We start from the raw sequence: 24,501 nt of genomic DNA, 5'->3' as shown, positions 1-24,501 counted from the left end.
GATGCAGAAATTTGCAACAGAGGTGCAAAAAGAAGCAAGAGCACCACAGAAAGAACCAACAGAGGTATTGAAAGAGGCAAGAGGGTTACAGATAGAAGCAAGAGAGGTACAGAAAAAGGCAATAGAAGTGCAGAAAGATCCAACAGAGGTGCATAAAGAGGCAAGAGGATACAGAAAGAGGAATGAGAAGTGCAGAAAAGTAGCAAGAGAAGCACAGAAAAAGGGAAGAGGGATTCAGAAAGAGAAAGAGGGGTGCAGAAAAGGTAGAAGAGATGCGCAAAGAGGCAAGAGGGGTATAGAAAGAGGCAAGAGGAATGCAGAAAGAAGGAAGAGAAGTGCAGAAAGAAGCAACAAAGGTGCTGAAAGAGACAAGAAGGGTGCAGAAAGAGGGAAGAAGGGTATAGAAAGAGGCAAAAGGGGTACAGAAAGAAGCAAGAGTGATAAAGAAATTTGCAAAAGAGGTGCACAAAGAAGCAAGAGCACTGAAGAAAGAAACAGAGGTGCAGAAATAGGCGAGAGGGGTGCAGAAAGAGGCACAGAAATTAGCAAGAGAAGTACAGAAAGAGGGATGAGGAATGCAGAAAGTGGCAAGAGGGGTTTGGGAAGAGGTAGGAGAGGTGTACAAAGAGGCAAGAGGGGAACAGAAAGAGGTAAGAGGGATGCAGGAAGAAGGAAGAGAAGTGCAGAAAGAAGCAACAGAGGTGCTGAAAGAGGCAGGAATGGTGCAGGAAAAGGAGAGAGAAGTGCAGAAAGAAGCAAAAGAGGTATACAAAGAGGCAAGAGGGGTACAGAAAGAGGCAGAAGGGGTGCAGAAAGAAGGACAAAAGGTACAGAAAGAAGCAGCAGAGGTACTGAAAGGGGCACAAAGGGTGCAGAAACAGTCAAGAGAAGTGCAGAAAGAAGCAACAGAGGTACAGAAGGAGGCAAGAGAGGTGCAGAAACAGGCAGGAAAGCTGCAGAAAGAAGGAACAGGGGCATAAAAAGAGGCACGAGGAGTGCAGAAAGAGGGGAGAGGGTTGCAGAAAGAGGAGTGTAGAAACAAGCAAATGAGGTGCAGAATGAGGCAGCAGAGGTGCAGAAACAGACAAAAAAGGTGCAGGAAGAAGGAAGAGGGGTTCAGAAAGAGGCATGAGGGATACAGAAATTTGCAAAAGAGGTCCAGAAAGAAGCAAGAACAGTACAGAAAGAACCAACAGGTGCAGAAAGAGGCAAGAGGGTACAGAAAGGGGCAAGAGAAGTGCAGAAAAAAGTAATAGATGTACAGAAAGAGGCAAGAGAACTGCAGAAAGAAAAAAGAGAGGTGCAGAAAGAGGCACGGGGATACAGAAACAAGCAAGTGAGGTGCAGAAAGAGGCAACAGAGGTACAGAAAGACACAAGGGAGGTACAGAAACAAGCAATAGAAGTACAGAAAGAGGCAAGAGAATTGCTGAAAGAAGCAACAGAGGTGCAGAATGAGACAAGAGACGTACAGAAGCAGGCAGGAAAGGTATAGAAAGAGGGAAATGGGGTACATAAAGAGGCAAAAGGGATAGAAATTTGCAAAAGAGGTGCAGAAAAAAGCAAGAGCAGTGCAGAAAGAATCAACAGAGTTGCAGAAAGAGGTAAGAGGGGTGCAGAAAGAGGTAGGAGAGGTGCACAAAGAGGCAAGAGGGGTACAGAAAGAGCCAAGAAGGGTGTAGAAAGAGGCAAGAAGAGTGCAGAAAGAAGCAATAGAGGTGCAGAAAGAAGCAAGAGAGATGCAGCAAGAAGCAAGTGAGGTACAGAAAGAGGCAAAATAGGAGCAGAAAGAAGAGAGTGAGGTTCAGAAAGAGGCAAGAGAAGTGCAGAAAGTGGGAAGTGGGGTATAGAAAAAGGCAAGATAGGTATCGAAAGAGGCAAGATAAGTGTAGAAAGAGACAAGAAAAGGGCAGAAAAAGGTACTTGAGGTGCAAAAAGACACAAGAGAGGTGCAGATATAAGCAGTAGAAGTGCAGAAAGATGCAAGAGAGGTGAAGAAACAAGCAGAAGTGGAGAAAGATGCAAGAAAATTGCTGAAAGAAGCAACAGAGGTGCAGAAAGAAGCAAGGGGGGAGTACAGAAACAGTCAGGACAGGTGCGGAAAGAGGGAACAGGGGAGCAGAAAGAGGCAGGAGGGATAAAGAAATTTACAAAAGAGGTACAGAAAGAAGCAAGAGCACTGCAGAAAGAGGCGAGTGAGGTACAGTAGGAGGCAAGATAACTGCAGAAATAGGCAAGAGAGTTGCAGAAACAGGTCAAAGGGATACAGAAAGAGGGAAACAGTATGCATACAGAGACAAGAGGGGAACAGAAAGGGGCAAAAGGGATGCAGAAATTTGCAACAGAGGTGCAAAAAGAAGCAAGAGCACCACAGAAAGAACCAACAGAGGTATTGAAAGAGGCAAGAGGGTTACAGATAGAAGCAAGAGAGGTACAGAAAAAGGCAATAGAAGTGCAGAAAGATCCAACAGAGGTGCATAAAGAGGCAAGAGGATACAGAAAGAGGAATGAAAAGTGCAGAAAAGTAGCAAGAGAAGCACAGAAAAAGGGAAGAGGGATTCAGAAAGAGAAAGAGGGGTGCAGAAAAGGTAGAAGAGATGCGCAAAGAGGCAAGAGGGGTATAGAAAGAGGCAAGAGGAATGCAGAAAGAAGGAAGAGAAGTGCAGAAAGAAGCAACAAAGGTGCTGAAAGAGACAAGAAGGGTGCAGAAAGAGGGAAGAAGGGTATAGAAAGAGGCAAAAGGGGTACAGAAAGAAGCAAGAGTGATAAAGAAATTTGCAAAAGAGGTGCAGAAAGAAGCAAGAGCACTGAAGAAAGAAACAGAGGTGCAGAAATAGGCGAGAGGGGTGCAGAAAGAGGCACAGAAAGTAGCAAGAGAAGTACAGAAAGAGGGATGAGGAATGCAGAAAGTGGCAAGAGGGGTTTGGGAAGAGGTAGGAGAGGTGTACAAAGAGGCAAGAGGGGGACAGAAAGAGGTAAGAGGGATGCAGAAAGAAGGAAGAGAAGTGCAGAAAGAAGCAACAGAGGTGCTGAAAGAGATAAGATGGGTGCAGAAAGAGGGAATAAGGATACAGAAAGAGGCAAGAGGGATAAAGAAATAAGCAAGTGAGGTGCAAAAAGAGGTAACAGCGGTACAGAAAGAGTCAAGAGCGGTGCATAAAGTAGAAGAGATTTGGAGAAAGAGGCAAGAGAAGTACAGAAAAAGAAAAACATGTGCAGAAAGAAGCAGCAGAAAGACGCAAGAGAGGTGCTGAAGGAAGCAAAAGTGGCTTGCACACCATTATAACATTCAACACCCACATTCAGCAATAAGTTCTAGCTTCGTAAACTGCCTTCCACCACCCTGTAACAGTTGTCGCAGCATTTTTGGATAAATTTGAGCTAGAAACAAGGCTTTTTTTTGTTCAAATCTACAGATTAGGAGCAGATGATTATGAAGATGCTTTCTTTTTTGTCTCACTGAGTTCATAGTTGAGGTTCTACTGAAACGGGGAAGACTAAACCTGATGCTGCCACTCCACAACAAAGACTACCATACCACATAATTTCTCTCCATAACACATAATCCCACTCTACATAATTCCTACACACTAAATACCAAATACTTTCTATCCACAAAATTTCCCTGCACAACTTACCTCATAATTCCACTACAAACAACGTACATCCACTCCACTCAAAAAACATTAGTAAAAAACGTTTACATTTACAACGCCAATAGCTCTAACTCTTGCAAATGTGAAACCTATTGCATTGCTACTTTAATTAGTAGATACGTTTGCAGAATGGTGGAGAAAAGGTGCTGGTTCTCAGACCAGCGCTCAGGAATTCCCCTGCATAGGAATTACAGGAGGTATCAGGAGGGCTTCTAGGCCCCCAGAGTCCCTCAGGAGTAAAATGGACTTCATCCCCATCCCGTAGTCTGCTAGGAGGCGAATTTGCAGAGTGGTGGAGATTGGGGGCGTGGCCTCCAAAGACATCTTAGAAGTCCTACTGTCTGGGACTTACTGGAGGTAACAGGAGGGATAGTTGGCCCCCAAGGACAACCTTGGGGCCAACTACCCCTCCTATTATCACCAGTAAGTCCCACACAGCAGGATTGATAAGTTCTCATAGCAGGCCACACCCCCTTTGCCCACCACTCTGCAACCGTGCTCTCTGGCACGTTCTTGGATGAGGATAGAAGTCCCCTTTGCTTCTGAGGGTCCTTAGGGGCCAACTAGACTACCTCTTACCTCTAGTAAGCCCCACACAGTGGGATTGCTGAGAGGTGATACAGGCCTCGCCCGCTTTCGCCACCAGTCTGCAAACGCACCTCCTGGCACATACTAAGATGGGGTATTCGGACCCCTTCACTCCTGAAGCTCCCCGGGGGCCAACTAGCCCACCAGGTACCTCCAGTAAAGACCACACAATTAAATTGCTAAGAGTGGTCCGAGGCCATGCTCCCTTTTTACACCACTCAGCAAACACGGCTCCTGACTTACTGCTGCTCGGTGATGAAGTCCACTTGTGTTCTGAGGCCCTCAGGACACAAGAGGACCTCATCGCCCACCAGCAGTGCACCAAGGGGTGTGTTTGCAGAGTAGTGTAAAAAGGGACGTGGCCTCGGACCACCTCTCTGCAATCCAGCTTTATGGCACTAACTGGAGGTATCTGGTGGGTTAGTTGACCCCCAGGGACCCTCAGTATTCAAAGGGACTTAATTCTCCAACTTAGAATTTGCCAGGGGACGCATTTGCAAAGGAGTGCAGGGAGAGGCCATGGACTCCGGCAAGATGCCAGCTTAAAAAAATATATATTATTAGAAGGGGGCTGTGTGGCCCCCTTCTTTTAGTATTTTTGGGGACTCCATGCCCCAGGGCCTGACCTTTTTTAAAATGTTTTTTTTTAAATGGGAAGGTGATCCCCCCTCACGAGGCCTATTTCGGCCCCAGGAGCCCCATCACCAGGGCGTGGCCTCCTTTTTAAAAATATATTTATAGGGAAGGGAAGCTGCATGGCCGCACTTCCCGGGGCCACTTTTGTCCCTGGGGACCCCATCTCCCAGGGCATGGCCTCTTCTTTTTTAAATATTTACGGGGAAGGGGGGCCGTGTGGCCACCTCTTCCCTGCGCCACAATTGGCCCTGGGGACCCCATCCCCGGGGCTTGGCCATTATTTAAAATATTTTTATTTGAGGAGGGGCCGTGCAGCCCCCTCCCCAGGCCGATTTTCACCCTAGGGACCCCATCTCCCAGGGTCCAGCCATTTTATGTTTTTTTAGTAAAGGGAGGGGGGCCGCATGGTCGGCCCTTAGCGTTGTGGACTGTGGGGAAGCCCCAATGTCCCCACGGTCCTGGCCGGCTCCCCACCTCCTGTGGGAGCCAGCATTGCTTTAAATGCTAACATGCAGCTTACCTTGCACAAAAGCAATCCTGATTTGCTTCGTTGAAGCGAGACCAGAGTTTGCTAAGACAGGGCTCCGCCCTGCCATAGCAAACAGCAATATCCTGGGTTGGGTGCCCCGGGTCATTGCAGGAGCCGGCCCTGGGGGGTGCTCCAGGAGGAGGGCGCGCTACCCTGCGCCCTTCATTTGCATAGCTCCTGGGAGGTGGTGGTCCTCGGGCCGGGGGGCTGTGACAGACCCCCACATTAACATAATTTGTGCCCCCAGTGCAAAATCTGCCAATTTCTTTTTTATAAAAATGCTTTTCTGGGTCTGGGGGTCCCTGTGGGACCCACTGAGCAGGCCTAGGGGGTCAGGGTGTTTCTACCATGCCCCATTTTCTTGTTTTTTATCCTTTATTCACCCTTTTACCCTTTTTTCTAGTGACTTGGTTTTACCTAGTCACAAGATGGCTGCCAACACTTCCTGATTTGGAGTGTTGACAGCCAGTCAGAGTGAAGCTCGTGCCGGGAGCGTTCACAACTCCTCCTCGGTGCTCAGATATCGATATTTTTTATTTTTTTAATTTCACAGCAACTGCTGAATAGATTTACACCATTTAAAAAAGAAAAGCATGCTTTCTGAACCAAGACCTACCTTTTTGCCAAATTTTGTGTAATTCCATTCAGCAGTTTGAGCTGTAGCCTGTTTCAAAATTCCTATGGAAATGAACATGGAGAAAGCATGTTTTGGGACCCCCCTTTTTTCTCAGCCCCCACTTGATGAATCGCCCCCAAACTTTGAAGACAGGAGCTGACCTGAGTGAACTATTAGTTTTCAAAATTTTGCAAAAATTTGTCAAACAGCGCCACAGATATTGGCAAATCAAAAAACGCTTTTCCAGTGGAAATTAGGTCCTAACTATAACTACCTACTGGCGACCGCCAGTAGGTCATATATATATATGGCATTTGCCAGTAGGTTGTTATATTTAGGACAAAAGTTTCCATAGGAAAATAGTTTTTTATTTTGCCAAGAACTTTGGTGCCGCTTGATGAAGCTTCACAAAATGTTCTGAAAATTACCGGTTTTTGGTTCAGCAGCTGTGTTGAGCCGTCAAGCGGGGGCCAAGAAAAAAGGGGGGCCCCAAAATATATTTTCCCCATCTCTACGGGAATTTTTCATTTTCTGAACACAACTATAGCCCACAACAGGGAGAGCTAGCTCATGACCAAGATAGCTGCCTGAGCCGAGAGCTCCGACCATCCACAGCACTATCCGTATAATATCCTGCAGCTGAAACAATTTTACCCTGCTGTGCAGGGGTTGATGAGTGCAAGGTCACTATGGGAAACACCCCACAGGAAGAACGGGCTCCCTAGCTGCTCCTGGGACGACGGTACGGCCTGCTAGCGATCTGGGGCCGACTGTACTCGAGGGTGCGACGCAGAGCCTGCTTCTATCCGGAGGCCTCCTTTCCCCCATCTGGCTGAGGGGGCAGTGACGGGCTGCCGCGAGTGCCTCGGCGTAGGCCGCTGAGTAGAGCACGCTCCCTGTTGCCTGCGCTCTGGTGGCTTGGATGGGGGTGGCTGATTGCTGTTGGAAGAGTCCACCCGCCCTGCTGGAGTACGTGGGCCGGCGCCTAGGCATTGATGGGAGCTGTGTGCGGCCGAGTGCCCTCCGGGCTCCGGAGGCATTGCCGGATTGGGGAGCCCTGACGGAGGGCGCACCTATTGCTCCCTTTCCCTGGAGAAATATTATTGGGTCAGAGCGGCCCTGGCGTCACCAAGCATTCCTGCTTTGGCTGATACACAACTGGTTACCTACAACGTGGGACGGATCGGCGGGGGAAGACCCGGGATCCTGATGCAGTGAACCGCGTGGAGACTGAACATGCTGGGGCGACAGAGGTGGTCAGCGGTGGAGTCGGTGAGTGAGCCCCGGGAGGAATCACCGATACTGTTTGTGGGACCTTGTGTATTTACCTTGCTCTGAGCTTGTGGGCAGAGTCTCCCCTGTCTCAGGGGTCATTGCCTGACCCGGTCTACAATGGCTGAAGATTGAGCTCTGCCCTGTCTCACGGCTGCGTAAGGGGAGCCCTGCTGACGCTGCCAGCTACAACAACTACAGCACTGCCAGCGGTGGGAGCACTGCTTTGCTTGCAGAGCGATAAACACCACGGAGGGTGCAGAGACTTCCTGGGGAAGCCCTGTGACATACCTCATCGTGGTGTAGACTGCAGAACGTGGCTCGCCCTGCAGCGGCCGGCATCGGGTCATGCGGCAAAATGCGTAGTGCGACTGTAGTAATTGTCATCAGAGGCGCAGAAATGTTTGATGCTTGAAGTAGGTTTATTCCGCTCAAGAGCGACACAGCAACATGGGCGATTAACAGCAACCAACTGCCCAACCGTCAGCATTCCACAGCCAACCCCAGAATGTCCAAGTTACAGTGTTCTAACTACCAGTGCCAATAAGGCACAATACAGAATACTACATTATCCTCATTTCTACAAAACAAAAGAAAATAAAGAGAGAGAAAAGAAAAGAAATACAGAAGAAGAGGAGAAAGAAAGATAAAGAAAATGCAAGGAAAGAACAATAGACACAGTCATAGCAAAATGAACTTAAACAGATGAACTACCTGAACCTGGCAGGAATCCTAGACACTCTCAAACTCCTGCGAAGTACAGGCAACAATTTATCATTACAACCATTGGTATCAGTGTTAATGGTTTCAGAAGAGGAACTAGACAGATAGTCATGGTTTTCAGAAACAACATCCTTGACTTTAACAACTTTACAAACATTCCACCAATGATTGTTGTTGACCCGCACAGCATTGCCGCAAACCTTATCAACAATTAAAGGTTCAGTGAATTTACTCCTTCCCTTGGTGACATGGACAGGATTCTTAATCCGAACAACATCACCAGCACAGATACTATGTGATATCACCCTTTTCCTGTCATCAAAGTAAACTTTTTGCCTTGACTGTGCTGTGGAAAAGTAAATTTTGCCATGTTCTGTGTCCCTACGCCCCATCCATCATATGTTATGAATGCATGACCAATATGCATATGTTATTCCCCATTTCTGATTAATGACGCAATTACAGTTGTGTCCACCTCTAATATGTTAGTTTCCAGTCCTCGTGAATACTATGAATATCAGGCATATGTAAAATAATGTTGCCACGTTTCTCAGTGTGCACGTTATTCCATTATAAAGTCCCCGTTTCTAGGCCTCAAAAGGGCCCGGACCCTGGATTCAGCTCCTGTCTCCTGAAAGCCTCGCTGAGGAGCGATACAGCCCCCACCTGTATCCTCGACCTTTCACTTACTTCCTGCCTCACACTGCCCGGTGCAGCCCGGCCCTGCCTCTAAGTCTGCCAAAAGTATGTTATAGTTCCAGCTATCAGTTCAGTCCTCCTCCTTTGCATTCCTAAGCTACTGAACTGCATCAATAGTTTCCGTCGTTGTCTAGCCTTCTCGTCTCCCTGTTAGAGAAATACTGTATTTAATGGTCATTTAGTATTCTTCATCACGCATTTCATGTAGAATAATGCATGGTCCAGTCTTAGAATCAAGTTAGCCTCTCCCCTCATGACTTCTAGTTTATATCAACATGTTCCCTAAACATTAGATACCAGATAGGGTTTAGGTACATGTCGCTCCGACCCTCCAGACTCTAGTCTCTGTTCCTAGCACAGAGTTCGTAGCCCCCAGCTTCTCCTAGTAACACGTCATTGCCAGTTTTCGCGCACCATTAGGTTAGAGGTCCCGGCTCCTTAGGTAGCCCCCTCCTATGTGTCCGCCCATTCATGACATATTCTGTTACGTTTTACTTCACATGTCTAAGTAAACTCCCAGTTACACCTCTTTTTACTGTTATCTCTCGCGACTGCTACACGTCATGCCTTCTGCTCCACCCACTGCTACGCCTACTGCAATGTAATGCTATGTGTTTGCGTTATGTATATAAATGAATGTCTTGTTATTGAATGTTAGCGCGCTCATCCCAGACCCAGCCCCGGCAGCTGCCGGGCCTCTTTTCCCCTGTCATCCTGTTCCTATGCAGGTTGTCCTGATCCTGTCCTTATGCTGTAATAAACCTGCAGAAACTCCTACTACCTCGAATCTTGACTCTTATTTATTGAGCTATCTGTTATTCATTCATTCATCCAAAAATAGGGTATTATTTATTTATTTACCACATAATGGCGCCCGAACAGGGACTTGCCCTTTCCCCACGCGTCGGTGAAGCCACGCCGACCCCCTGACCCTCTGCAGTCGTGACGGAACCATACCGTGCACCTGGCAGATATTTCTGCTTCAAGTATCCCTCAGGCCCACGGAGGAGACGGAGGAGGCGGTCCAGCATCCGAACGAGACGGTGGAGGAACGCGGCGAGTCCCGACCAGAGCCCAAGCCGAGAGTCCAAGGTCCGAGGTATCCGGAGGTCCACCCGTAACTGAAGTCCGAAGTCCGAAGTTCGTCGTCGTAGTCCAGTCCCGTCCGAGGCTTTCCGTTCCGTGCTGCCCGGTGAGTACCATTGCTGGGGTAGTGTCTAGACAGGGTCAGTCTAAATTGACTCTGGTCCGTGGGTTGGTGGTACCCAAGCTCACAAACGAAGTGTTCACCTAGGTGGATACGGGTCTTGATGTGTTCCTTTATGGGACCGGTATGTTCCGTACTGTTATAGCAGTGCATCCAGTAACTCTAGTCTGTTCCGTTCTCGAGAATTCTGTTCTGTTTTCAGTATTTCCAGGTAGTATTCTGTTCGAACTGTTATTTATGATATTGTTTAACGTATTTCCAATGTCGTGGTATGCCTGAATTGTTTCCCCAATTGTTATTGTTTTTCGTGTATTGTATTGTGTTCCGATTCAAGTTTAGAATGCCGCTCTTTTCCAAGTTACGTCAGTTAAAAACTAGAAAAGGTCTGCTGGAAGCAGCAGTTCCTGTTCCGCCTAGGGACAGTCCAGGTCACTTTATGTATCAGAAACATGGCATAAGCGCCATATTGTATCTAGATTTATGGGTAGAGTATACCAAACAGTTAGAAGAAAAGTATAGATGGCCCGTATCGGGTACATGGGATGCCGAATGTATCATGCGAGTAGAAGAAGCATTATGGAAAAAGAAAGCCAGACAGTCACAGAAAGATGCCATCGAGTTATGGCGTAAGGAAGCGCATAGAAGAACGGAAAAGGAAGTCAGAAAGTCAGAGTTAAGTAGAGAATCCCAAGAACGAACCCAAGAAAGAGAATTGATCGAGATAGGTGAACAAGTTAAAGCCGAACAGTCAGACAGACAGAGGCATGCCCTTATTAAGGGTATGTATCCTCTCCTTGCCGAAGGCTCGCCAAAAGCGACCCCAGAGGCACCCAGTAATTTCCCGCCACCATTAGTTCCGACCAAGCTACGTCACAAACCGACCGCAGCTGATATTTTTATTTCGTCCTATTTGGACGACACAGTTCCAGAATATGCAAATCCTGTTCGCGCTCCGCTAGTCCCTGTAAATCAGGCACTTCCCGTTCCTCCAGACACCGGAGTACCTGTTACGGTACCCCCGGGTCAGCCTGCCATACAAGTTCAGCCCACGTTACAATTACCGACCCTGCAAGCACGAAGAATGTCAGTCGACGATTCTAGTCTAGGGGCCGCAGGAGGAGGTCCTCCTCAAACCCCGCCGCCACACAAACGTTTATCAGCACTCGAATTACATGCTCAAGCATCACAGCGTACTCCTAAAAGTAATAAGTCTGTTACAGAAATCAGACAAGCCCTTGCCGAATGTGTTTATGATCCAGTTCCAGGCGAATATAATATGGTTTTATATTCCGTACGCGTAAGAAGGGTGACCGAGTATCTAGTCACCTTACCAAATATGAAAGAAGATCTAGACAGAATATATCGTTTCATCCGTACAGGGGATGATCCAGAAAGTATTGGCGAGATCATGTCTCAAAGGAAAGCCGAGATTCAGCTCATGATATTAAAGTTCCTGATCAATTGTCTAATAAGAGAACAAGATTACCCGTCTAAAGATCCCGCCGAAATGAGAATCCTGACAAGGTGGAGTGATAATATAGCCGAGGGTAAGCACAAGACCATTAGTGCCATGGAAAGTATGTACAAGAAAATTCGTAAAGAAATAGTAAGGTTACACGAACAGCGTAAAGCAGCACAAGTAAGTGAGAAAGAAAGTATCTCTGATCCTGAAGAGGAAGACGAGAATCCCGCCAGAATAGCGTATGTAGGGAAATCCAGATTTCCAGATCGCCATTTACGTCTAGAACCCAAGTCTATTTTTCATCATCCAGCACCAGAACGGGAGCCTTGTTCTCTAGAACAAGTATTTCAAGCTACCGATCACATTCTGAAATCACGAGTCGGTTATAGCGAGTTAAGCACCATGCATGAACAAGAATTAGCCCGATCAGCAGTCCGATGGATTACTGATTCTACCACTTTTCCAGACGAAATAGTGGCACAAATGTTTCTGAAACTGCCCCCAGCCGAGCAACGACTGGTGGGTATGTATATGATCCAGCACCTCATTACTCAGTATGAGGGTCAACACTCTGATCCAGGCCCGTTACACGATATCCTGAACGAGTTACTCCAGTACAGATGGAGAGGTCTAGGTACCGATTTAATTAGTGTTATTCTAGAACAGCGTCACAAGTATAGAACGTTCCTGAACCCGCATTTTGTTCACGTCTCACCCCCAGAAAGTAAACCATTCTACATAGACAGACAGAATCCGCTACGAGAAGTCCACCCAGTCCAAGGGGCGGGTGGCGTAATGCAACGAGTGTTTGTATACACTCCGATTTCAAAGATGGAACTCCTCGAAATGAAAAAGCTAATTCCCTGTCATGACAAAGATCCAGCAGGGTTCCATAGAGAATTAAAAGACATGCTCCGTATGGGAGAATACACGTACCCAGATGTCATTAAAATGTTAAAGGTTCTGCTACCCGCAGGGGTGTATGAAAAGTTAAAGGAAAAAGAATGGGAGGTGGGAGAGAAAAAGATCGATTGGACAGCTCTAGAAGCTGAAGACAAGGCACGAGTACCAGGTACCGGTCTTGGAGATAAATGTAAAGAATTACCAGAATTATTGATTCAAGTTTTACCCAGATTATTGACAACTAGAAAAGAAGACTGGGATGCCATCTCAGCCTGTAAACAGAAACAAGATGAAGACATTAGTGATTTTTATTCTAGATTTGAGAAATGTTTCAGTATTAATAGTGGTCTCAAGACAAGTAGTGAGTCATACCCTCATCTTTTCGTTACCAAATTAGTCGAGAATTCAAGTCCACAAATTAAAAACCGAGTTTTGAAAGTCGAAAGCACCTGGCAAGCAAATACTCCGTCCCAGATGCTCCAGATGCTCCAGTATCACCAGAATAGAATTAGAGAAGAGCAAGAACACGAAAGAAAACGTATGAAAGACACGAAAATGAAAGTGCTAGTTGCACAATCTATTCCTCAAGACAGTCAGAAGAGGGGTCCGATTCAAGCCAGTCATCCTGCAGCTCCCGTTAAAGGGAACTGCAATTATTGTAAACAGCCAGGTCATTTTATAAACGAGTGTGCAGTTCTGAAACACAACATAGCTACTGGTAAGACTAAAGAAAGACCACGTCCGCCGAGACAAGAACAAGTTTCACAGATTCCTCAGTCACAGAATGCACAACAGACAGTTACAGTACCGCAGCCTATTGCTGCAACACAGCACGTTACATCGCAGATGTACCAGTATGCACAGTCTGAGTATCCAGAGTACCAGTCATATTCATGAAACAGCCTAGAGAGGGAGGTAGGCTTGCCTCTTATCGAGATACCTGTAGACCAAGAAGGTCCCTATGTACACAGTCAAGTATTAGGGAAAGACAGAAAGTTTTTGATCGATACAGGGGCAAGTAGGACCACAATTAGTCACGCCGAAGTTCCAGGGGCTCCGCTCTCAGGCTCAAGAAATGTTTCCCTTGGATTTTCAGGAAAACCCATAGTTAATGAAATATCTCAGCCAGTTACTCTAGAAGTAGGTCCATTGTCCCGTACTACTGATCTGTTACTTACTAAGGCATGTCCAGAAAATCTGTTAGGTATTAAGACACTGAAAGAGTTAGGTGCAGTTATTTGCTGTTCCCCAGAGGGAATACGTCTGTTCCTACGTGACTTTAAGGGTCACTATGTATTACGAGATTTTGATTCCAGATTGTCTAATGTTCCGCAGCATTTATGGGCGCAAGGTCCAACTGATGTAGGTTACATGCAAATCACACCCTATCGTGTGACTCTCAAACCAGGTGTAGTGTTACCCCGAATCCGACAGTACAGATTGCCACCTGAGGCTGTAGCAGCCTTATCCAAAATTATTGACGAGCTCATGGCTCAAGGAGTAGTTGTAGAAACTGACTCCAATGTATGCAATTCTCCGATCATTCCAGTCATGAAACGTACTGATCCAAATGCACCCCAGTATATCGATTAGTGATTGATTTACGAGAGCTTAATAAATGTATTATTCCTCAGTATCCAGTTGTTCCAGACATTTCTTCCCTGTTAACTGCCATTGATTCCGAAGCCATGTTTTTCACTGTTATTGACCTCAAGAATGCATTTTTTAGTGTCCCAATTCATCCAGACAGCCAGTTTCTTTTCGGATTTTGTTTAAATGGAAGGAGCTATATGTTTACACGCGCTCCTCAAGGTTTCACAGAAAGCCCTAGTATTTACAGTCAAGCACTCAAGAGACAACTAGACAATATTCACATGCCAACTGACACTGCCCTGCTCCAGTATGTCGATGATCTATTGATCACAGCCCGTTCTGAACGTGCTTGCGAGCGAGCATCACTTACAGTTCTGTATTTTCTAGCCGAGATGGGGCACAAGGTGTCACCTTCAAAGCTTCAATTCTGTGTCCAGCAAGTGGTATACTTAGGACACTTGCTGTCCAAGAGGGGTAGGCAGTTGACACCCGACCGTATCCAGTTAATAGCGAATCTTCTCCAGCCCAGAACCCAGAAGGAGGTACGTGCTTTTATCGGCCTTACTTCTTATTGTAGACAATGGATTCCCCAGTATGCATTTCTAGCCAAGCCACTGATACAGTTAACGACACAGGAGGCAGCCGTATCGACTGTCCTCCCTTGGACATCTGAACATACACTTAGTTTCAACGAGTTAAAGAAAGCCCTATGCCAAGCTCCAGTTCTAGCTACACCGAACTACAGTAAGCCTTTTACACTTTTCGTTACAGAACGCGAAGGTACAGCATTATCTGTTCTCACACAAGATCAAGCAGGTCAATACAAGCCCTGTGCTTATTTTTCAAGCACATTAGATCCAGTCGCCCAGGCGTTGCCTGCGTGCCTCAAGTCAGTTGCAGCCACAGCACTAGCTATCAGACAAAGTGATTCCATAGTTTTAGGACATTCCCTGACAGTACAAGTTCCACATTCAGTAGAAGTTCTTTTAAACCGAACACAAACTCAGCACTTGACAATTGCACGTTTAACAGGTTATGAATTGACACTGTTCCAGCCACACATAGAAATTAGACGCTGCAATGTCCTGAATCCTGCTACACTGTTACCATCAGTTAATTCAAATCCAGACACACATGACTGTGTGGAAGTAGTTAACGTTACGACAAAGCCAAGACAAGACCTGACAGACATTCCGTTACCAGATCCTGACCTGACACTTTATGTGGATGGTTCATGTATGAGAACTAGTACAGGAGAACTAGTCGCCGCATATGCAGTGACTACTGACACTGAAGTTATTGAAACACACCGTATTGATACCCTGTCCGCTCAAGCAGCAGAGCTAGTTGCTCTGACACAAGCCTGTATACACGCCAAGAACCTGAAGGTTAATGTTTACACAGATTCACGTTACGCATTCGGAGTTGTACACGACTTCGGAGTGCTCTGGCAGGAGAGAGGTTTTATGACTTCTCATGGAACCAAGATTCAGCATGGTCTCCTTATTCAAGCTCTGTTAGATGCCATACATTTACCGACATCTATTGCTATCATGAAGTGCAAAGCACATACGAAAGTTACTGACATTATTTCCCAAGGTAATGATCTAGCAGACCGCACAGCCAAGCTTACAGCACAGACACCAGACATTCCAGTAAACATGACACATACTCCAGATCTGATTACATGCATGACAGTTAAGGACCCTACACAAGATGTCATAGATATTCAGTTACATGCTACTCCCGATGAAATCAAGAAATGGTCTGTACAAGGAGGGGTCCAGACAGATCAAGGATGGTTAACGAAGGGTAGAGCCACATGGTTTCTCCCCGATTCCATGGTTCAAGTTATTATCAATACCGCACATAGTCCAGCACATTTAGGAGAAAAAGCTATGTTAGACAGTATCCAGAACATTTGGTTCAACAAGCATTTACGAGCTGCAGCCAAGCAGAAAGTCCGTACCTGTATGATATGTTGCCAGTTTAATCCAGGTAGAAGTGTCCCGGTGGAACAAGGTGGTTTCCAGCCCCCTGACCACCCTTTTGAGGTCCTCCAGATGGATTATATTCAGATGGAGCGATGTCGAGGTTTCAAGTATGTCCTTGTAGTTGTATGCGCTTTGTCCAGGTGGACAGAAGCATATCCAGTCCCAGATTACACAGCCGCGACCACTGCCAAGCAGCTGGTTCGTGAATTCTTCCCTAGATACGGACTCCCTAGAGTCGTATATTCTGATAACGGTCAGCCATTCTCATCCGAACTCATGAAACACGTTTCCCTGTTGTTAGGGTACCAGTGGAAGTTCCATTGTGTACGCCATCCAGAAGCAGCTGGACTAGTCGAGAGACATAATCAGACTCTGAAAATCCGTATAGCAAAAATCTGTAAAGACAAGGGTGTGGACTGGTTAGTAGCTTTGCCAGTCGCTCTATTTTACATGCGTATGGTCGCACATTCCAGATCAGGTCTGTCCCCGTATGAGGTCGTATTCGGCCGCCCCCCTAACATGTGGGGTACTCCTAGACCCCGAAGTATTACCGATGTTTCATGTAATATGCTGACAGATTACCTAGCTTCCTTGATGTCTGCCCTCAACTCATGTCGTTCACAGGTTGCCGCCGCATTTCCAGACAATACAGAGGTGGCACCGCACGAGATCGTTCCAGGATCCTTGGTGATGGTCCGCAATTTTGACAGATCAAGTCCGCTGGAACCACGTTGGAAGGAGCCACGTCAGGTCCTCTTGACCACCCGAACTGCCGTCAAGTTAGAAGGCAGGAAGGGGTGGGTCCACCTCTCTCATGTAAAACTTTTCAAAGGACCAAAGCCAGACTTCAAAGACATTGCCAAGAACATTTCCCCGGATTCGAAGGATTGCCAGAACATTGTTTTAAAGGACTGTCCCGCACCAGACTTTATTACAACCCCTCCCTTGGTAGAGAAAACTCCGCAACAGGAGTATAAGTTAAAGCTCAGGTCTAATAAGTCAGCCAGTTTGATTGTATAAGTCCTCCCCTAGGTGAAACGGTTAGACTGTTTCTGACATGTATAAAATAGACCCCCATAGTGAGAGAGTCAGTCAAGGTTCACTCAAATGCATCGTTTTTCTGAGTTTCATACTATTCATCAGCATAATGATTTCCTGCACCAGTTATGCTTTCTATCTGTGTTTTCCAGTTCCTCATGTAAATATGTCTGCTCATGCTACAGTAGAGCACACGTTTAGTGATCTGCCTCCTCACGAATATTCATACCGCCTCGCCATGCGTAATAACACATTCATCCGTATGTTACATTATTCACACCAGACCAGCAATGCCACTAATTGTTGGGTGTGTGGTCGACTCCCCCCTTTCCAGACATCGAAGGGAGTTCTGCCACTGTTTCCTTATCCTTTTTCACACAATGGTTCGTGTGGAGCATGGTCCACGCTAACGTCATCCTCAACAGATATGTCTTTTCTTAACAGTACATGTTTCCCAGATAAGCAAGGTTTCCCCCATAGAACAGGTTTAGATCTAGAAAATGAAGTATATAATTTAGGAAATTATTCGTCGAATTTCATGGTTCTGAATGTTCAGTCTGATACTACTCCAGACTCACCCGCTATTTCAGTACTACCAGTCAAAGGCGAATTATGTGTCCGTAGTTATGGTTCTGTACATATAGGTCATAGTGAATGTACTACTGTTATCCAGTATAGTGACAGTAGGAAATCTATTTTTAAAGCTTCACGTCATTCTTATTTTGTTTGTGGTCAAACTGCATATGTCCGTCTGCCCCTCGATTGGGAGGGAACCTGTTACATTGCTTTCCTACTGCCACCTGTTTTTCTAGCCCCACCTGATTATCATAGGAATTCTTTCTTAGTACACACTAGACACAAGAGAAATCTCCCGATTGTCGATTATACTGAAACCGCCGCAGAGCAATTCATTGATATAGATAAAGGTGTTTTCCCTTATTTAGGTACAGTTGTAAATAGTAAGTTAATTCGTAGGTTAACAAGAACCCTTGAAGCAGTAGTAGATGAGACTGCCTCCGCTCTAGGTAACTTAACTGAAGAGCAATCATTTATGAGAATTGTCGTTTTACAGAATCGTCTCGTCCTTGACGTCATACTGGCCGATAGGGGCGGGGCCTGTAGAATTCTCGGATCCAGTTGTTGCATTTTCATTCCAAATAACGCGCCGTCTGTTTATTCAGCTATAACCAGACTCCATAAAATTGCCCATCTGTTACATCAAGATCCAGGCACCTGGACATGGTCCGGTTGGTTCTGGAAAGTAATTTCCGCATGGGGATGGAAAGTTCTGTCCTTTCTAGGTATTGCAGTAGCGATCATATTTAGCTGCTGCCTCTGTATACAATGTGGCCCTGCGATTTGCAGCATGTGTGCTACCTCTTGTATTCCTAGTCCCAAGCCCCGTTCTAAATCCCGTTCCAAGACAATTCGAGACGAGCAAATGGTACTGTATGAAATGATAGACGGTATCATGAATATTGATGTTTCCTGATGGAAACGTAGTGACAAGGAGGGAATGTGGAAAAGTAAATTTTGCCATGTTCTGTGTCCCTACGCCCCATCCATCATATGTTATGAATGCATGACCAATATGCATATGTTATTCCCCATTTCTGATTAATGACGCAATTACAGTTGTGTCCACCTCTAATATGTTAGTTTCCAGTCCTCGTGAATACTATGAATATCAGGCATATGTAAAATAATGTTGCCACGTTTCTCAGTGTGCACGTTATTCCATTATAAAGTCCCCGTTTCTAGGCCTCAAAAGGGCCCGGACCCTGGATTCAGCTCCTGTCTCCTGAAAGCCTCGCTGAGGAGCGATACAGCCCCCACCTGTATCCTCGACCTTTCACTTACTTCCTGCCTCACACTGCCCGGTGCAGCCCGGCCCTGCCTCTAAGTCTGCCAAAAGTATGTTATAGTTCCAGCTATCAGTTCAGTCCTCCTCCTTTGCATTCCTAAGCTACTGAACTGCATCAATAGTTTCCGTCGTTGTCTAGCCTTCTCGTCTCCCTGTTAGAGAAATACTGTATTTAATGGTCATTTAGTATTCTTCATCACGCATTTCATGTAGAATAATGCATGGTCCAGTCTTAGAATCAAGTTAGCCTCTCCCCTCATGACTTCTAGTTTATATCAACATGTTCCCTAAACATTAGATACCAGATAGGGTTTAGGTACATGTCGCTCCGACCCTCCAGACTCTAGTCTCTGTTCCTAGCACAGAGTTCGTAGCCCCCAGCTTCTCCTAGTAACACGTCATTGCCAGTTTTCGCGCACCATTAGGTTAGAGGTCCCGGCTCCTTAGGTAGCCCCCTCCTATGTGTCCGCCCATTCATGACATATTCTGTTACGTTTTACTTCACATGTCTAAGTAAACTCCCAGTTACACCTCTTTTTACTGTTATCTCTCGCGACTGCTACACGTCATGCCTTCTGCTCCACCCACTGCTACGCCTACTGCAATGTAATGCTATGTGTTTGCGTTATGTATATAAATGAATGTCTTGTTATTGAATGTTAGCGCGCTCATCCCAGACCCAGCCCCGGCAGCTGCCGGGCCTCTTTTCCCCTGTCATCCTGTTCCTATGCAGGTTGTCCTGATCCTGTCCTTATGCTGTAATAAACCTGCAGAAACTCCTACTACCTCGAATCTTGACTCTTATTTATTGAGCTATCTGTTATTCATTCATTCATCCAAAAATAGGGTATTATTTATTTATTTACCACAGTGCTTTGGTAACATTGTTCCTTACAAAACCATCAATGCCATCCATGACATTCATCTTGACCCATTTGGACATCCAACCTGGACAAATCTTGGTCGATGGTTTTCTCCCTCTTAGAAGTTCAAACTGAGAAACGCCAGTGGATGAATGTGCTGTGGTGCGATAGAACCATAACATAGAACGAACAGCATTCTCAAGTACACATTTACTAGCAATGGCCCATTGCACACAATTGTTCAACACACGGTTCATTCTCTCGACAAGGCCATTAGCTTGAGGATGATAGAAAGAGCTCTTCTTGTGAGAGACACCACCTTGTCTGAGAAAACACTCGAATTCAGAGCTAACAAACTGTACACCATTGTCAGTCATGACACACGAAGGGAACCCTTCCCTAAGGAAAATATCCTTCAGGAAAAGAATGATGTTGGCCGAAGAAGGTTCACTGATAAACCGGACCTCCGGCCATTTGGAGTAGTAATCAATGGCAACGATGGCAAAACGTGAGGAAGGAGGTAAGAGGTTAAAAGGACCAACCAAATCAACACCAATCCTTTCCCACGCTCTTTCAGGGAATTGAATTGTCTCCAAAGGAGGTGTTCTCACTTTATGACTCTTGTCGGAAGAATTGCAAATGACACAACCATCAATTAATGAGTTAACACACACATCCATTTGAGGCCACCAAAACACATCACGCAACCTACGTTTGGTAAATGTTTTCCCCAGATGACCTTCATGCGCACCATCTATAAGACGTTTCCTCAAACTCTCAGGAGGAATCAGTCTACCACACCGCAGAAGAATACCATCTTCCACTGTGAGCTCATCGGCAACTTTAACAAACGTCTGAAATTGTCCTGAGACATTCTTCTCCCTGGGTCAACCTGATTTCAAATAATCGATGACTTGAGCAAGAACTACATCCTTTGACAACTCCCTTCTCCATTCAGTCTCATTGACAGCACACATTCCCTCTAGATCTAAAGCAGCAACAAAGCAATCCTCTTGATCATCTTCCTTCTCAAAATCAGAATCATTACTAGAAATAGGAAAACGTGAAAAGTAGTCAGCTCTGACATTTTTCATTCCCGGCAAGTAGACAATATCGAAATCATACTGAAGCAACTTTGTTGACAACCTAGCGATCCTAGGAGTGTGCTCCTTGATCTTTTCTCCAGATAAGATTGAGACTAAAGGACTATGATCTGTACGTATTATAAAATGACTACCCCAGAGAAAAGAGTTGAATTTCCTCACTGCCCACCAGCAAGCTAAAAGCTCTTTCTCAATGACTGAGAAATTCTTCTCAGCACCTCGCAAAACTCTTGAAGCGTATGCAATGGTGTTGTCAACTTGACCACTCTTTTGAGTGAGCACAGCCCCAAGCCCAAAACCACTTGCGTCCACAGTTACAACACATTCCTTATTAGGGTCAAAAGCTTTAAGAATACTGTCACTCACTAACTGAGACTTAATCCATAGAAAGATCTCATCACAGTTCTCATTCCACACAAATGGCACATTCTTCTTAAGCATGTTAGTAAGTGGTTGAACTTTAGATGCATAATCCAATGAAGGATTTCAAACCAGATTTTCCACAGGAGGAGAAGCATCAACAATAGCCTTTACCAACCCAGGACGTGGCTCTACCCCATTGTGCGAGACTACATGTCCGAGAAATTCCATTTTTTCTTTTAGGAAAACACATTTTTCCCTCTTAAGAACAACACCTTTACTTTGCATAATATCTAAAACTTGACTCAAAGAATTATCATGATCCTCTTTGTTTGGGCCAAAAATTAAAACATCATCCTGGAAAACAATTACTCCAGGAGTATCCTTAAATATTTGACTCATTAGCCTTTGGAAAACTGCCACCGCCGACGCAAGGCCGAAAGGCATTCTGCAGTATTGAAAACTGCCAAAAGGCGAAACAAATGCAGTCAAATGTCTAGAGGATTCACTCAACACCACCTGATGGTATGCGGACGCTAAGTCCAATTTGGTGAACCACCTTGCACCCCTGGTAAGAGACAACAAGTCAGTGATTTTGGGTAAAGGGTGAGAGTCAATCCAGATGTTTTTGTTAAGGCTGCGAAAGTCGACACAGATGCGCAAATCACCATTCCTTTTCCTGGCGACAACGAGAGGAGATAACCACAAGGATGACTCGATTGGTTCAATAATCCCCTTTTTACACAAATCAATCAACTCTGCTTCTAGACTATCCCTGACACTAAAAGGGACACCCCTGACCTTATGCTTGATAGGAATGGCTCCCTCTTTCACTCTAATTTCGTGTTTGAAGTCCTTAATCATTCCAAGCCCTTTCCCAAAGACAATGGGAAACTTGTTCGCTAAACTCACAATATAGTCATCAGATTCAACCACTGCTAAGCTTTCTAAACAGTCGTCATCTTCAGCTATTCCAACCTGTTCTTTTGCACCTGGTCTTAGAATTAACCGAAACAAACACCCATGAAACCAACCCAGAATATTCAGTCCCTTAATTGCCACATAGACTTTTCCAAAAAATTTCCTACTTCTGAATTGAATGATATCCTCAAAATAACCAAGTAAAGTTATTCTGCGTCCCTCATATGACACAGGGGCTCTATCAGGAGGTTCAAGTTTCCTTCCAGGCCAACTCTCATCAAATAACTCTTGTGTGATCATAGTCACCCTTGCACATGAATCTACTAATAAGGAAATTACTTTGTCACCCACACCAAAATTTTCATAAGGGTCCACACAATCGGAAGGGTCCCCAGTGATGACCCCATCTTCACGTACAACTACGACCATTTCCTTGACGACTTTGGGAAATTCATTAATAAAATCTTGACTCTCATGAACTACAACAACCATGTCCCTAAGGTCATCTTGGATGGTGTTAATAGGATCTGGACCTTTACTTGTGTTATCATAGAACTCTGAAACATTTCCTACCCCAGTAACGTTGCCCTGACCCTGAGACTTGTTAACAAAATTCAAATTTCCCTGTCTGGGATTTTGACAAATTTTAGCAAAATGTCCATATTTCCCACAATTGCGACAAATAGAACTTCTTGCAGGACAGAACTTATTATTCTTATTATGTGAAAGATTCCCGCATCTATAACAAATGTCACTTCTAGAAAACGAGTTCCTTTCGAAACGTTGTGAATTAGGAAAATTGTTCTTCTCGAAACGTTGTTGACCAGGAACTGTTCTGCTCTCTTTGTTCTCCTTTGCCCTTACTATGGAGACTGTCTCATCACTTTTCTTCTCAAGCTCTTTAACTTCTTTTTTTGACAATTCAATGCTTTTGGCAGTACGGATCGTCTCTTCAAGAGTAGGGTTTCCCAACGTAAGTGGTTTTTGTTGGATTGACTTGTCAGTGCATTTACAAATGTATTGATCTCTAATTAATTGTTCTCTGAAACCTTCAAACTCGCATTCTGCACTTAGCTGTCTCAGATTGGATACGTAGGTTTCAACATCTTCACCAGGCAGTTGTTCTCTCTTGAAAAATTTATGTCTAATTACAACAAGACTTGGTTTTACATCAAATCTCAACTCCAGTTTCATCCTTGTTTCAACATACTCATCAACATCTTCTTCGTTGTTTCTTACTAGTGGAGGCAGGTGTTTATAGATTTCTCTTCCTTCGAAACCCAATGAATGCAATAAAAGACACTTCTTCCTCTCTGCGTGAAATCTTTTTTTTTTTTAATTTTTTTATTGTTAGCAGGCTGACGGAGAGAACAACAAACAGTAAACAGCAAATCCAAAAAAAGTAATAGTTGTACATAAAACACAGTACATATATATGGTGGGTATCAAATAGAGCGAATACAAAATCAACTCAGTGCAGTAGTCGGAGAAGAAGAAAAAAAAAAAAAAGAAGAAGAATAGACAAGCGAGAGAAGAAGAGATAAGGGCAAATATATATATAAAGGAGCAATATCGTGTTGACAATCTCAGAGCACCATAATGATTATCAGATAACATAGTCTTTTCATGAGGATAACATCAGCGTTCAATAAAAGTTCCCCAGTTTTTTTCATATTTTTTCATTGCCTTTATGCCCCTAATGTTTGCTAAAGCGAGCTCCATTGAGTGTATTTCGGTTACTAATGCCCACCAATCCCAGATCTTAGGTGTTTCTGGGCTGACCCAAGCTCTAGCCAGAGTTAGTTTAGCACAGGATATTAATATCGTGATCAAAGCAGCTTGTGGGAGTGGGGCTGAGTAAGTATCTAATAAGACAGACGCAGCTGTTAGCGCAGGTATCTGAATCTGCTTCATGTTCAAAACTTTTTCAATTTCGCCCCAAAAAGTTTTCAGATTTGGGCATGAGAACAGCATATGTACCAGATCTGCTGCTTCAGTAGAACATTTGGGACATTTAGTGCGGTCGCTAAAGGTATTGTTGGAAGACCACTTAGATATTCTTTCAGGGGTATAATATAACATGCATGTTGTTCTAAATTGTTGAAGTCTTAAGCTAGATGATCGTACCTGTTTGTTGATATTCATAAAGGAGCTTGTTATCTGTTTAGGGGTTATATTTATTCCCAATATTCTACTCCATTTATCAGCAAGCTTACTGCAGTCATTGGATTTAATAGCAGTGAGTGTTCTATATGTCTCACTTATGACAGATTTATTTTTGAATGAGTGTAAACAGGTCCAGATATCCCGCTCAGGAGCTTCTAGAATTTGTTTTTTGTTAATCAGATAGTCATGTATCTGTAAAAATTTGTATCTCATATTTTCAGATAGATTATATAGTTGCTTAAGAGTATTAAAATCCATGAAACCCTGAGTATTGTATAAATCTCCTAGAGTAATAATACCTAATCTGGA

Source organism: Lissotriton helveticus, chromosome 3_1, assembly GCF_964261635.1.
Source record: "Lissotriton helveticus chromosome 3_1, aLisHel1.1, whole genome shotgun sequence".
NCBI lineage: Eukaryota > Metazoa > Chordata > Amphibia > Caudata > Salamandridae > Lissotriton > Lissotriton helveticus.
Note: the sequence above shows the minus strand (reverse complement) of the source record.